This window comes from Heterocephalus glaber, unplaced genomic scaffold (assembly GCF_053883595.1).
Source record: "Heterocephalus glaber isolate CG9 unplaced genomic scaffold, H.glaber_assembly_v1.0 deba00001732, whole genome shotgun sequence".
Classification (NCBI taxonomy): Eukaryota; Metazoa; Chordata; class Mammalia; order Rodentia; family Bathyergidae; genus Heterocephalus; species Heterocephalus glaber.
Genome location: NW_028258443.1, coordinates 3,441,396 through 3,456,765, shown reverse-complemented (window position 1 = coordinate 3,456,765; position 15,370 = coordinate 3,441,396). Strand labels below are relative to the sequence as shown.

The following is a 15,370-nucleotide window of genomic DNA, read 5'->3' as shown; positions in this document are numbered from 1 at the left end:
CTATGCTCCTTTAATCTTAGTGCATCTTATCTAAATCATCCTGGCTACTTAAAGCTTCTAAAAGTTTAGCTATTCTTATCTAGTCTCATACCAAGCAAATATTTGAGAGTCTCAAGGGACCACAGAGGAACAAACACTGTGGGATACACAAACAGCCTTCTGAAGTTATCTTTACCTTCTCTATCTGGGCCTGCCACAGATATAAGGACAATCTGTCTTCCCAAGGCTGTCTGAGGGCCCAAGAACTTCTCATATCCTCCACAAAGAGGGAGAAGGATGGCTATAAGCATAACAACAAAAGAGACCTTAAAAAGTAAAACTCTCCCAAGACACAAAGAAGGATGTACATTGGTAAAGATTTAATGCACCAAGAAGACATAAAAATTATAAGCATTTATGTATAGAACATAGCACATCCTAAAGATATGAAGCTAACATGGACCAAATTGAAGCAAGACAAGGACAGCTCAACAATAATAGTTGGAGACTGCAATACAGTACTTACTTTTTAGTAGTGAATAAAACAACCAGAGAGATTGATTAATAATTAGAGGAGTGAATAATACTATAGCTCTGTTGACTCTAACACACACATACAGAACACTCAACCTAAACTATCATAAGACTCAAATGTACTTGGAACTCTCACCAGGATAGGTAACATTTTAGAGCACAAAACAAAAATTGTCTTAGATTCTTTTTATGTTAAAATGCCTATATAGCCAGTTCATTCTTGATAAGCATTTTTACCCTATATAGAACAGTTGATTGAGTTCCCTCACCTAGCACTTTTAACACATTGTTACAGCCTCTTCTGTCCATTCTAATGAATAGTTTTTAATGAATAGTTAAATTGTAATTAATGTATCATTTTCTCTGAATATCATGAACATTTTTATTTTGTCTTTGCTTTTCAGTGGTAGGACTAGGACTTGTCTAGAAGTGATTTTTTTGCCTCTCATCTATTGATTTAATATCAGCAAGTGCTTCAAATGAAATCTCTGGATCACCATTTTGTATTTTTCCCCCAGACACTGGTGCTGCAAGCCTCACTTCCTAATGACTTCAATTGTTTTTTTTTAACACTTTATCTACACAAGCTCTGTTCCCTCTTTAGCATCACGCAAATCCAAACAGTGTGGTTAACAAAAGAGGCATCCCACTCACAAGGACAGAATTAACAGTTGTGAAGCCAGTGGGCCATTATCTAGTAGTAGTTCCGAAATTAGTTCTGGCTGCAGTAAGAACTACTGGAGCCTTTTCTGGAAAAGAGGACACACATCATCTTGTATATACTTTCAGGGCTCACAGAGCTCCTGTAGCCTATCTAGGAACCCGAGGGGAAATCTCTGCCCTATAGCCTGAAGGAAGGCATGCACACATGTGTGCACGGGCAGGGTGGAATAACCCAGATATTCTGCAACTTGAGAAAACATCAGGTGTCACATCCTGCAGCTGAGAATGTGGCATGGGCTCTTCTGCTTTCTTTATCTGAAGAAATCTGAGTTTTGAGACTCCAGAAACAAAAAAGTTTAGAAAGTGACACTTGTATAGCTTTACTAATAAGTCCAGAGAATCCAAAAACAAAGCAGTCCCCTCAGGTTTTGTTGGCTTGGGTATTTACATATACCATATTCTGCTCTCCTCTTCCAGCTAGTGGGGAAGTGAAGGCAAAGACACTGACTTTAGAAATGAGTCTCCAGGAACCCTACTGGAGGCCCTCAAAACTGTATCCAGATGCTTTATTCTATCATCATGAGGGCTGTGGATGGGTGGAGAGCAAGCACCCTGTGAGTCTGGAGGAACACTTGATGGCTGCCTTGGTCCAGACTCAGCCAGACAGAGGGAGAGATGGGTTGGACAGTGGAGCAAACCAAAAGGATCAGACCCACATGAGGCTTTCCAGAGCCCAGAGAGGAACATAAAGGTGCACCTCAGTTCAAACAGCCTGACAATAGACAATGCTACAGCATGGGTACCCAGATCTAGCAGCAAAACTGAAAGACAGGTGATGGTCTGTGCACCACCTCACACTGAGCAGAGATGTTCACTAGGAAATGCTGTCAGTCAGGAATCACCACTATGGGAGATGTTTTCTGAATTCCTAAAATATACAGTGAGCAGAGCAGCCACTCTAATTGCTTATCAATATCTCTATGTTCTTTAGCATTTAAAGCCTACTCTGTCCTTCTGCAAAGCAAGAAGAGTGAAACACGCTGTACATAATTGTTAAGAAAGGAAACTATTTGCTTCCAATTTAAATACCCAGTTATTATAACTAGAGAAATTAAAACTAATCTTGAAAATTTAGCATTTGAACAAACTTGTACTTAATAACCTGACTATAGGTTCAAGCCATCATAAAGAACATAAACTAAATAAAAAACAAATCAATTAAATACACAAATGACTAGTGCCAAACTGGGCAACAAATTAAGAACTGGATCTTTATTGAACATCTGGAGAATGCTGGGAACATAAATCTTCCTATGTCTGCTGTATGGTTCCTTAAATGCTGTCTGAAATTGGCTGTTTAAACACTCCTGTAAGATCTTGAACTGTACTCTACCATTCCATAGAGCTGCCCAGATGTGCTAGTGGTCAGCCTGGCCAGTAACCACTTTCTCCTTCCCTACTTTCCAGAGGGAGGGAAGACAGTGGCCTGGTTGAGGGGCTGATATGCAAATAGTTCAACTAATAACTTCCCAACATGGGAGTCAAAAACCTTCATGAATGAATTTTGCTCTCATCTTCAGCATGTCATTTCATGTGTCCTGCAGCATCCTGCTTGGATCCTTTCCTAGCCGTGAAAAAAGCATCACAGTTCTTCCAGCAACACTTCAGTGTCTGAAAGTTTGGATCAGTGTGGTCAGTCAGCAAGTGTTGTTTTAAGTGATCTAAAACACCAAATATCAGAGAGCAACCATGTCACCAACAGCAGTAATTTGGCATTAGATTTAGCCCCACACCCTGAATACTGCCATCATAACAGCCAGTGTAAATCATGCTTTTGTGGATGGTCATTCACTTAATCATGTCTTTGTGTCCTCCATAAACTTGCAGTCAACCATGAGACTGTAATTCATAGAAACAAACAAATTTATCCAGGCAAGCAGTCACCATCACTTTTCCTAGGATGTTCACCACAGTCACTGCATGGTTGTGACCTTTATAGATCCGCACAAGCTCACCAGTGTGAATGTTGTGAGCATGGAGGGATTGGTCACTGGAGCCACTGAGCATGAGGTCATTCACTACCTTCATGCACAGAATGGTCTTGGTATGGCTCTCCAAGTTTCTGAGGAGCAGTCTGTTCCAGGCATCCCACACACTAATGGTGCAGTCATAAGATCCCATGACCAGCAACTTTCAGGAATCTTCTTGGGCTGTGGCAAGACAGCTGACGCCCCTTGGCCCATGGCATTCAAAAATCTCGAGTTGTTTGTTGTTCTTTGTGTTGAAGATGACCACAGTGCCATTTGCCAGTCCTACATATAGGATTCACCATTGACTGTGGAGGCAGAAAACCCAGTCTTCCAGCTTTAACTGCTCTATGCAGATGCGGGTCTTAACATTGTAGCAGCGAATGGTGTGATCACTGGAACCTGTGTAGTGTGTAGCATTCTTCTCAGAGGTCTGAGTGACCAGGAGACAGTTCACTTGGAAGTATGGCCCTCAAAGCTGCCAATACATTTCCAACTCACCAGGTTATACACTCGGACACGTTTATCTCCTGAACAGGCATATAGTAAGCTTCCAAATATTTGAATTGCCTTCACTGCAGCTTGGTGCCCTTCAAAGCTTCCTTCTGTGGGTTCATCATCATCTCCTGGCTCTGAAGATATTTCTGAGGAGTTCTTGGAGCCTTTTAGGGAGCAGATCACAGTCTGAGTTTCTGCCACACTTACAGAGATGCTGTCTGGGAGTGGCAATCTCACTGGTAGAACTAACTTCATCACAACCAGAAAGAGAAGTCTCTACTGGGTTTTGTTCTGTAGAGCCCCAGATATCTTTTTAAGAGGGCCTATCTGGTTTCTCTTCTCCAGATTCAGAAGAATCAATGGCTACTACTTCTATCTGAAGATGAGGAACTTCTAGGACTTCCAGAGATGAGTCGCTCTCAGGCTCATCTCAGATACTCTCTTATTCCCAACTAGCTCTGCTGTCTTCACAGGTGGAGGTGGTCACTTTTCCACCTTTAGGTAACTTGCCTATTTTTGATTTCCTTACAGGTTTAACAGTAAATACATCCTGCTCAGTGTCACTATTCTCAAGAACATGGGAAGCCCGTAGTGTTTTTTCCTTATGAAGCTTCTTTTTCTTGTTTCCCCTAGTTTCAGGGGACATGAGAGTAGACTCTGCCTGTAGCCCAGGTTCATCAGCAGGTGAGGGAAGTTCCTTCTCCAGAGGAGTTTCTGAAGCAAAACATAATCTTAGGAAAGAACTGCTACAGGTCTCAGACCCACTGTTGCATTTGGCTGGTTCTTCCCCTTCTTTATTTATGTTAGGAAGATCAGTTGATCAGGAAGAGGGAGAGTTTTCTCTACTTCTCCTATTTCCTTGCTCCATAGAAAACTAAAATTTTGGTTAGGCTCCTGGCAACTTTCTGTTGCCATGAGGCCTGAATTAATTAGATGACTGCCACTGATCTCTCTATTAGCCTGCAGTAAGTCCTTGGGCGCACTGCAAACAGAGCCTTGCAACATGGCATCCACACTCTCATGCTGTTCAGGAGACATGGGCTCTTGTTTAATCTGCACCAATGAGTCTGGGGCAGGAGTACTGCCATGGGCCTGGAGCACAGCTGATGTGGTTACTTTCAGAGGGGCTCCAGTGGGTGATGGACATCCATGGGAAGGAGGTGGCCCCAGAAAATCTGGGAAAAAGGGAACAGACAGCAGTGCAGCATCAGGGGATGTCTGATATCTGCTGCTCCTCTATTCTCAGGTGAGGTTATAGGCGGTCTGGTCTGGGTGTTCAAAAGGTGCATAGGTTTCTTGCAATCCCTGCTGAATCTGTATCCGATGGATCCTCAGTGCACTCATCTCCATAGTTATCTGCTGCTTGAGCACAAGTAGCTTCTGAATTTCAACATACAAAGTCTGCAGGGCTGCCCAGCGGGTACAGAGGTTGTTACCCATGCACTTCAAGGATTTGCCTAGTTCTTCCTCTCTTAAGGGCATATTCAGAACCTGGTCAACATGAAATCATTCTTTCTTCCCTTTAATTTTCTTTCTTTTATTTTTTCTCTCAAGACTTGGGAGTTCAGGAGAAGATCCATCTCCAGTGGCTCTTTGCTTCTTTCTTTCTTTTTAAAAATTTTATTGGTACATTTAAGGTATACAATATAATGACATTCATCATTGGAAATTTGCACCTTTACATAATCCATCTTGGTTCTTATTTTTCCCCATTCCCCTGCCCTCTGTTCAACACCTCCATGCCTCCCTATCTACAAAGACTTTGTTTCCATTTTTGCTTTTTCTAATATTAATTCCAGTCCCTTCTTTCCTTTCTCCTACCCCTCCCATTTTCCCTTACACTTTGCACCTTTTCTTTCTATTTCACATTATCTATTATACCTTTTAGTCCTCTTTTACACTTTCAGTTTCTCACATTAGAAAAACTATTCAGTATTTACACATGTGTGTCCTATTTATTTCACTTATGAGTATTGCCCCAATGTGCATCCATTTAGCTATAAATGTCTCTAGTTTCTTGTTCTTTACAGCTAAGTAATACTGCATTATATTTTTAAAAAACACATTTTCTTTATCCAGTCTCCAGTTGATGGGCAATTGGGCTACTTCCAAGTTTTAGCTATTATAAATTGTGCTGCTATGAACATTGGTGCACATATGTCACTGTGGTATGATTCTTTTATTTCTTTGGGGAAGATACCCAGCAGGGAAATAGCTGGGTTAAATGGGACTTCCAGTCCTAGTTCTTTGAGGTATCTCCATACTGATTTCCACAGTGGTTGCACCAGTCTACACTCCCACCAGCAGTGGAGTAGTGTTTTTCTTTCCCTACAGCCCCACCAGCATTGGTTATTGGTTGATTTCATGATGGCAGCCATCCTTTCTGGGATGAGGTGGAATCTCAGTGTTGTTTTCATTTGTATCTCTCAAATGACCAGTGATGTTGAACATTTTTTCATATGTTTATTTGCTATTTCTACTTCCTTGTCTGAGAAATGTCTGTTCATTTCAGATGCCCATTTTTGGATTGGGTCTTTAAATTTGGGAGGTCTGATTTTTAAAAAATTCTTTATAGATTTGAGATAGCATACCTTTGTCTGAGGGACAGTTGGTTTCTAATGCACTGGCCACCATTTTGTTCAGCACCAGATGTACAGCTACTATCTGTAGCTCCATCTGCCAAGCTGGAGATTGCAAGGACTGAGGGTGCATTTAATGACAGACAGCTCCCTTCTCCAGTGCTCTCCTGGCATTTTGAGTCTTGTGTGGTGACGTAGAGCACTCCTGGCTGTTCATATCTTTTGTGGAATGCATCAAAGATATCGTATGGTCAGAAGGCAATGTACTATGTGTACTGTGTTTCCTTCAGATAGCAAAGTTTTCAGCCCTTCTACATGTTATGAGGGATGGAGCCAGAGGTGTCACTTCCTGGTTAAGGCACAGGGTAGCTTTCTGACTCTGTGTAACATTCAATGAGTTACTTGGTGAAACAATCTGCGGCAGCTCATTTTCTTTGCCAGTATCTTCCTCACTGAAGAAACTGCACACAGAAGCACTGTCTGTGATTGCACTCCTTTCAGAAAGGCTTCACTTTTTGGCCAACCTAGGGGATGAGGTGATGGAAACAGCTTCCCACTGGAACCCTTCAGGACTAGACAGGTCAGGCTCCCCATCTAAATCCAAGACTTCTTGTTCATTCTCAACCAGAGGTACCATTTCTATGCCAAATCTGGGTAAACCTTTGCCCAGCTCTTGATTTTTCCTGGTTACTTGCTGAATGACCTGTTCCCAGTTGATATTTCTCCAAGATGCATTTAGAATCTGTCTCAAAGTTGGCTTGAGACCAGCCTCCTTCTCTGTTTCACTCTTTCAATGACCACTAATATTGCGAATGCCAGAGCACTATTGAGGTTTGACTCAGGAAGGTGTGCTCCAGTTTTGCTCTTTAAACTAATGTGCTGGGTTAGATCTCTCTGGAGTGAGGCAGGAAAGCCAAGCTTACTTAGTTTGGACAGGAGAGAACCAGAGGGCTGACTGATATCACTTTTGTGAAGTTCTGCTTCCAAGCTAGTACTTGCAAAGGCTTCTGTTACATAAGATATGTGAGATTTAATAGGGTTATCACCCTGGCCATCTTCTAGAGACATTTTCAAATCCAGTAATAAGGCAGAGTATGGACTGGCTGCAGATGGCATTTGTGACTCAGACTCTTTCTCATGAACTGTGGAATTACATGAGGTGAAGGCAAGTTTTCTAGATGCTTTCAGGATCTGGTTATCCTCTTCTTTCTCACCAACAGTATGAGTGCTGCAGGGTAAAACGTGTAGTTGCAGAACCTAGGGTTCCAATTTTTGTTCCATGCTTTTCTGTGTCAGATGTTTCTCCATTACTTTCACCTTCTAATGCTTGTACTTGAAACTCAATCTTCAGAGATCCTTTTCCAGACTCCTGTACATTCCTACCTGCATTTGCATAGATCCTTCATCCTTTTAGAAGTGGTTTGAGGTGGATCTTTCAATGACTCATGTCACTGTAGCATTTCTTTGACTTTTTGTATTGTTTTACTTAAGTTAACATACAATTCTCTCTGAGTGCCAGATGCAGTCTTACTCCCTTTACAAAAACATGAACTACGCATTTTGGACAGGAAGGAAGAACCATGGTTGAATTCTAAAGTGGGTTTATTCAAGGGATTTGAGTTTCTTGCAGCAAAAGAATTTGTTTTGGTATTTTTTGAGGGAGTTTGTGGGTCTTGCTTTTGAGAAATGGGTTTAGTGGCTAGAAGTGGAAGTGAAGTTTTCAATGAGAGCAACTTATTTGAGTCATGTTCTTGTTCAGGGTTATCTGTATTATCTGTAATGGGACAATCTCTCATCACCTCGCAGGAAGCAGGGTGGTCAGAAGGGACTCTGTGATTAAGAGATCCATTATATATTTCTTTTTGTGTTTTTAGTGTTGGGGGATTATTAGCTTCACCAGTTAGAGGTGCTTGTATTCCTGCAGTTGTCAAGCTAAAGTCAGAGAGCCTTATCTGTCTTTCCTGACTTATTACCAGTGACTTCTTTCAATCCCGACTGTGAATCCAGAGTCTTCTGGGAAGGGTGCAGAGTCCAGCAACAAAGCTTTTCCCTTGCTACAATTTCATTTTTTCCACAAGTTTTGGTAGCTGTACTATTTGTTCAGTAGTCTGGCTTTCTGGTTGCTCAAAATTGAAGTCGTGTAAGTCTTCTGAAGGAAATCTATCACTGGTAAAATCTTCAGAAGGACTTCTGTATGCTGCAATCATACCAACTTTATCATTATCTTGCCACTGTCAATTATATCTCTCTTGATTATATTTGGTTGACATACTAGATTTCTTGTTCCATTGCATATTCATGTCTTCTATCTGATAGTTAGAATTTCTGTTTCTACCTGGTTGAAATTTGTCTGGGGGCCTTTGTAATTCCAACTATTCATATTACATACATTGGATTTCCAGTTTTCATTACCATTCATATGCCAACTGGAAAAACCACCTGTTCCTTCAGAATGCCAACTGGAATTCTTTCCTGGACCATTATAATTCCAATCTACCATCCCATTATTTAGATGCCAACCATCCCCAGAATTACTATGGTTGTGAAACCAAGTTGAGGAGCACCTTGCAACCCCATTACACCACCCAGCACATCCTCTTGGTCCACCACCATTCCTCAAAGAATGTGAAAAGCTATTTTTCCTAGTATTATTAAAGCCATCTTTTTCCCATTTCCAATCCCACCATGAAGGTCCAGGATGATGCCTTGCTGGCTGAGTGTAATTCTTTCTGTCTTGGTAAGAGATTTGGTCTTCTCGTCTCCACTGGGGTTGTCTGCCATCTGAGTTTATTTCTTGGCTGCTATTAGAAGATTTATCTTGCTGACTTTGTTCTTTGTTTTATTAACTGAACAAGTTCCTTGTCAAAATATTCTTCTTCCTCTTCTTCTCCCTTCCCATCTTCTTCTCTTTCCTGAGCATCAACATCTTTGTGCAACTGGCCAGAAATGTGTTTTGCATATGCAGAGAGACCCACTATGGTAACTCCACACACACGACACTTATGGCTACTGTCCCTGACCTTCAGATTCTCAAGTTCCCTGTGATGCAACATGCTCTGCATGTGTTCATCCATCTCCTTTTTTGAGCTGTACACAATTTGGCACAATATGCTTTTTTGTTCTTGTACCATAGTGACTAGATCTGAAGCACCCAACATCACACCTTCGCAACCACCTCTCACATTCCATCAGGCAGCCCTGTGTCAAGCAGGGAGCTCCCTGGCATCCCAGACCACCCCTCCTCTGGGTACCGGTCCACTAGGACCCACTCCCTGCTGGGTACTCCTGCCACCAGCATGCAGGCGCACAGCAACCCAATTGTTTTTAAAATAATGTTTGTCCTGGGTTTTCTAATTTTTTGCAGCAAAAAAATTATTTCTGTAATGAAGGAGTCCTCCACTACAGGAAGTGGAAATCATTCCATTTGTTATTATTATATTGAGTAGTAAAATATTTTACTTTTTAAAATAATTTTGAATATTTAGGTTTAAATTCCACTTTTGTTACTTAATAGCTTTATTGGGAAAGCTATTAAACTTTTTTAAGCTTCTATTTTCTCATGCATAAAAATGGAATTATAAAAGCATGTACTTCACATTGTTGATACCAGAAATAAATGATATTTATAAAGTGTTAAACCAGTACCTGGAAACTGATTAGTGTCATTAAAGTGTTGGTTAAATAAATTACCTTACATTGCAAGACTATTCCAAAGTAGTCAATTAACTTCTTTAAATCTTTTATAGATACAGCAAGGGAAAGCATATAATTGAGTGAAATATAAGACAGGGTGTACAGTTTCCACAAAATAATTTTTAAAAAGCATGTGCTATGTTTGAGGAAGGAGAGCTGGTGTACAGTTCAGGATTCACTAAAGTGTTAGAGAATTGGTGTGTTTTGAACTTGGTCATATTTGGATAGGTTTTCCAGAAGGGGAGATGATAAGCACAAATATTTTATGTAGAGAAAATAGAATGAATAAAATATTAAAACAACAGATGATCTGAGAGATGAGAAATATCATGTTTTGGCAAGAACATGAAACGCAAATATGAAAGCAATGCACAAAGCTGGAAAAAGTGTTTGAAACCATTCTGATGTTAGGCAAAGAGTTTGTTTTTAATTCAATAGATAAAACAGTTATTTAGTGATCTAAATGTTTAACAGGAGTGAAACACAAGTAAATTACAAACATTTTAATCAATGCACTGTTAGGCAAACATTAGATTAGCTAATTTGAAGATCATGTGGCAATATCACACACAAGTGCTTAAGAAGAGCATACAAAAACAATACAAACTTTCATAGAACTAGAGAAAAATATGATAAAGCACATTGTTTTTCAAGGTGATAGTATTTTTATCAGTACATGTTTGCAGTACATAATGATAACATTCATTGTGGGGAATTGGCTCCTATGCATAACACATCCAATTCTTTTATTTTTTTCCTTCCACTTAGAGGTGATAGTATTGTAGATTGTATATATATATTTTTTTTTTCGTTTGTTATGTTTTATACCTGTGTAACAAATAAAATAAAGGATAATTGAAATAGAGTTGTGTTTTAGAATTAATTCATCTTTGAGATATAAAATAAATTGTAGAATTGACATAGAGAAGCATTTGTATCACAAGATAGTCTAGAAGAGAATATAATATAGAAAAAATCTCTATGACTGTCATGAGATTGAATTTATAGAAGTATTTGATATAGGAAATAGAGCAAGACAAGGGAGAGGAAAAGGCTAAAGCTGTTTCCAAAGGTACATTTTTAGAATAGTAGAGGAAAAAGACAGATTGTAAAGGAATAAAGAAGTGTGGTTGATATAGTAGGCAGTTCTTGCAAACAATTCTGTTTGGAACTTTAGAGGTAGTGGTGATGAAAGGATTGCAATGGTAGTTTGAGGTAAGTGTAGGAGCAGAAGGATTCATTATTAGACTGGGAAAAATTAAGGGATATGAGTAGGTAGAACAGAAACAGTGATAATGGAAAGACTGAAGAAATTAGAGAAAATTTGATTACTGAAGGCATAAAATTATTTGATATTGTATAGGGTTAATCATAATGATACATGAATAAATGTTTTTGAACCCATAATATCTCATTATTATGCATTTTCATGGTTTACAAGATGTTTTAAAAGAAATATCTGCTCTGTCCTACCTCCTTTTTTTTTATATCACATACTTATTTTAATTGTTTATTTTCCCTGTTCCTCCTCACTTACTCTATTCAAGCCATAACAACCTCCTTAGGTAACACCCCAAACACAACAAGATCATCAATACCTACTTTGACAACCTTTATTCTAATTGGAAGAAAAACATAGAAGAAATGGAAAGATCTCTAGATACATATGAATTATCAAAGCTGAATTAAGAAGATATAAAAATGCTAAATAACCAAATATCAGTCAGTGAAATTGAAGATATAATTAAAAACCTACCAACAAAGAAAAGCCCAGGTCCTTATGCATTCATTGCTGAATTCTGCAAGAAATCTAGAGAATATCTAATGCCACTGCTCCCAAACACATTCCTCAAAGCAAGCATTATGTGATTCCAAAACCAGAGAAAGATCCAACCAGGAAAAAGAACTACAAGCCAATCTTCCTTGTGAACACCAATGCAAAAATCTTCAATAAGATGCTGGCAAACAAAATTCAGCAAATCATCAAGAAGGTTATACACCATGACCAAGTAGAATTCATCCCAGGGATACAGGAATGGTTCAACATACACAAATCAGTAAATGTAATATACCATATGAACACAGCTAAGGAAAAAAATCACATGACCATCTCAATAGATGCAGAAAAAGCATTTGAAAAAGTCCAACACCTATTCATGATTTTAAAAAAATTGAATAGAAAATGGGAATAGATGGTTTTTATCTCACTCTGATAAAAGCCATCTATACTAAACTGACAGCCAACATCATACTAAATGGTCAAAAACTGAAAGTTTTTCCCTTAAAATCAGTTACAAGTCATGGATGTCTACTGTCGCCACTGTTATTCAATATAGTTCTTGAAACACTAGCCAAAGCAATCAGACAAGACAAAGAAATAAAAGCAATAAAGATAGGAAAGGAAGAAGTTAAACTATCATTATTTGCAGATGACATGCTACTCTATGTAGAAGATGCCAAAAATACTATCAAAAGACTTCTAGATTTAATAATCAAAGGGAGAACAACTGACTACAATAGGTATGGCATCCTGGTTAAAGTAGTGCAAATAGCAGTAACAATAACAGCAAGCACTGCCTAGAAACTGAAAAACTGTGGTATATATTAATTTGGTGCCTTTAGCAATAGGAGGAAGATCTACATTTATATAACAAAATTCAACATAAACCAGTAACTTGTATGCATTGAGTTTCCCCTTAGTAGTGTGACTTTACCCTGTGGGGGGAATCTAAGAGGGATAGAGGACAAAACAGAGAGATAAATGAAGAGGACTATAATAGAAGCAATGGTGAAAGACAAAAGATGATAAGCCAAGCTTTGGGAAACAGGAGAAGAAGACAGGAGAGAAAGAATGAAGGACAAATCAGAAGAATATCAAAGTGAACCAGAAAGCCTAGTGTTCATTTGCACAAAAATATCAATAAATCAAGAAAGACGGTTGAGAAAATAATGAAACAAGGTGAACAAAACAAAAGAAGCAATAAAAGTAAAAATCTAAACAACAACAACAAAAAAATCCCACAAAGAACCCAGACAAAGAAAGAAAGAAAATAATAATAAAATAAAATTTCTTTGTTGCCCGTAGTTATGTGTTAGTGTTTGAATCAGAGTCCAAATCTGTGCCACCAGTTCTGCAGTAGGATTAGTGCTGGGTGCAGGGCTGATTTTGGCCTCCAGATGTGGAGGCTGGGGCCAGTCTTTCACCAGCAGCTTTCTGGGGGTTCCTTTCTGGATGGCCTACCCATGTCTCCTTATGCTGTTTGTCTCTGCTGGGCTCTCCCAGTTGCTGTGGTGCCCTCAGCCAGAGACAGGCTGAGGCTGCTCCCTGTCCCATGTAGAATTGAGTCTTGCTGGACCTTGTGCAGTGTCCTCTGTTCCACTTTGTTGGCTCCTTTCATGGCACTTAGTGCAGAGTGAAGGAGTGCTGTCCTCCCCTTGCCCCTTGAGTGCTCCAAGTCTGCTTGAATTCCACTTCCACAGTTCATGTCCACTGGTCGCAGGGTAGGTGTGTACTCTTCCATTTACTATCCACTGCTTTCCCTAACCTGGTTGTCGCTAGAGGTTACAATTAACCACTGTGGCACATGGCTAAATAAATGAATAAATAACCTAGTGGCCCATGCTTCCTGGTCACTCGCCCCTGTGTGCCAGTGGAATTTGTTGCCAGGCTGCAGCATCTTCTGTTTGCAGAAAGGGAAAAGGGGTGAGGGGCATTATATCCCCCGGATCTATCCTGTGTAGGTTGAGTTTGCCATACTTTAGCAGTTTTTTTTTAACACCCCAGAACGGTGATTCCTGTTCTGTGCACTGGTGGCAGTGTCACTGGTAACCCTGTGGGCTGGGCCATTGTTTCAAGAAGCCCTGTTTCTATGTTTTGCTTGATCTACAAGTCTTTTATTTCAGATTGATTTTGACATTGGGATGTATGTGTCTCCCTTTCTTCCAATTACCTATATTTTTCACTGATTTTCTCTGAAGACCTTTAACATGGATCCTCCTCTATCAGCCATATTGAAAGCCACCACAACAAGAATTTCTTGCTAAACTTTCTACTCATTTCTTTAGAATGCTCATCCCCAAGATGTACGCACAGCTTAATTCCTTTCTACCCTCAGGTATGCATTTAAATGTCACCTTGTCTAAAAGAACTTCACTAAACATAGCTGATCATTTTTTTACCTTACTCTGCTTATTTTTAGTTTTTCAGTGCTAGAGTTTGAAGCCAGGGCCATATGCATTCTAGAAAAGTGTTCTACCACTGATCTACTGATTCCCAGCCCCATTACTTAATTTTTAATCAGAGCAAATTTAACTATCTAAAATTACATTCTGAATTATTTGTTTATTGTTAGTCCTCTGTAGAAAGTAAGCTCCATGAAAACTGCATTCAGAAATGTAGTCTTAGAAGCTATAATAGTGACTGGCATATAGTAGTTGCTAATAAATGAAATGCTTATATCAATCCTGTGAGATAAGCTGGACAGATAATGGCTTTATGATCTCCATTCCCCCTTTATATGAACAAGGACTCTGTGGTTGGGATTGATTAATGAATTGGGCAAAGTCAAGCAGCTTATGACTGATGGTGTTTATAGCAAAACCAAATCCTTGGGCTTTTTAATCCATGTATCAGCTGAACAAAAAAGGAAGGCTTAACATTGGAGACAGGACAAAGATTTAAAAGGAAGTAACATCGAGAATTCATATTTAGGAAAAAGTTTTTCTGAGGAGACTAGAAAGCAAAATCATGAGAATGATTTTCAGCAGAATGGAAAAATAAAACAGACAAGGGAAAGCTTAAGTAACTCAAGCTGGGGAACTGATGTCATTCAAATAGCTTAAGTATAAATTGTAAATAATGATGAAATGTCTAGACTTGGTCTTACCCAAAAAGATGAAAAGTGATGGGTAAAATGGTTAATCAAAGAGAGTGAAACCATCTATGAATTGGAGTATGGGAGTAGGATGACCAAGACATTAGGAAAAGATTTTCATATATTTTGGCATTAAATGAGGTGATGGCAGTTCTAGAAACATAAATGCAAATAAAGACATATTGCTAAAAACAAATGAGCAGAACTTGGTAACTGATAGACTATCCTGAGTGAATCACTCATAAAAATTCTGATTCTGGGTGCCCAAGAATATAATGTTTATCCTGCAAATACAGAAGGGTTAGAATCAACTACTATATTAATGCATTTATTCTTTGTAATATTTCCAAAAAGAATAGAGTAGTATTTTGAATATTAAATCCAACCCTTAAATCACAGATGGAACTTTATGTCACATAAAATTCAAGCATCAAATAGAAGATAATTAGATGTAGATAGACTTTTTTTGACTATTACATCAGAATAACTTTGTGTTTCCACTTTGTTTGGGGGAAATAATAGA

At 39.0% G+C, this 15,370-nt stretch overlaps 1 pseudogene; it reads right to left on the bottom strand.

The window, feature by feature from the left end:
* Nucleotides 1-2,727: 2,727 nt before the first annotated feature.
* Nucleotides 2,728-9,411, bottom strand: LOC101702837 (zinc finger protein 106-like; annotated as a pseudogene).
* Between the last annotated feature and the right edge of the window lie 5,959 nt (nucleotides 9,412-15,370).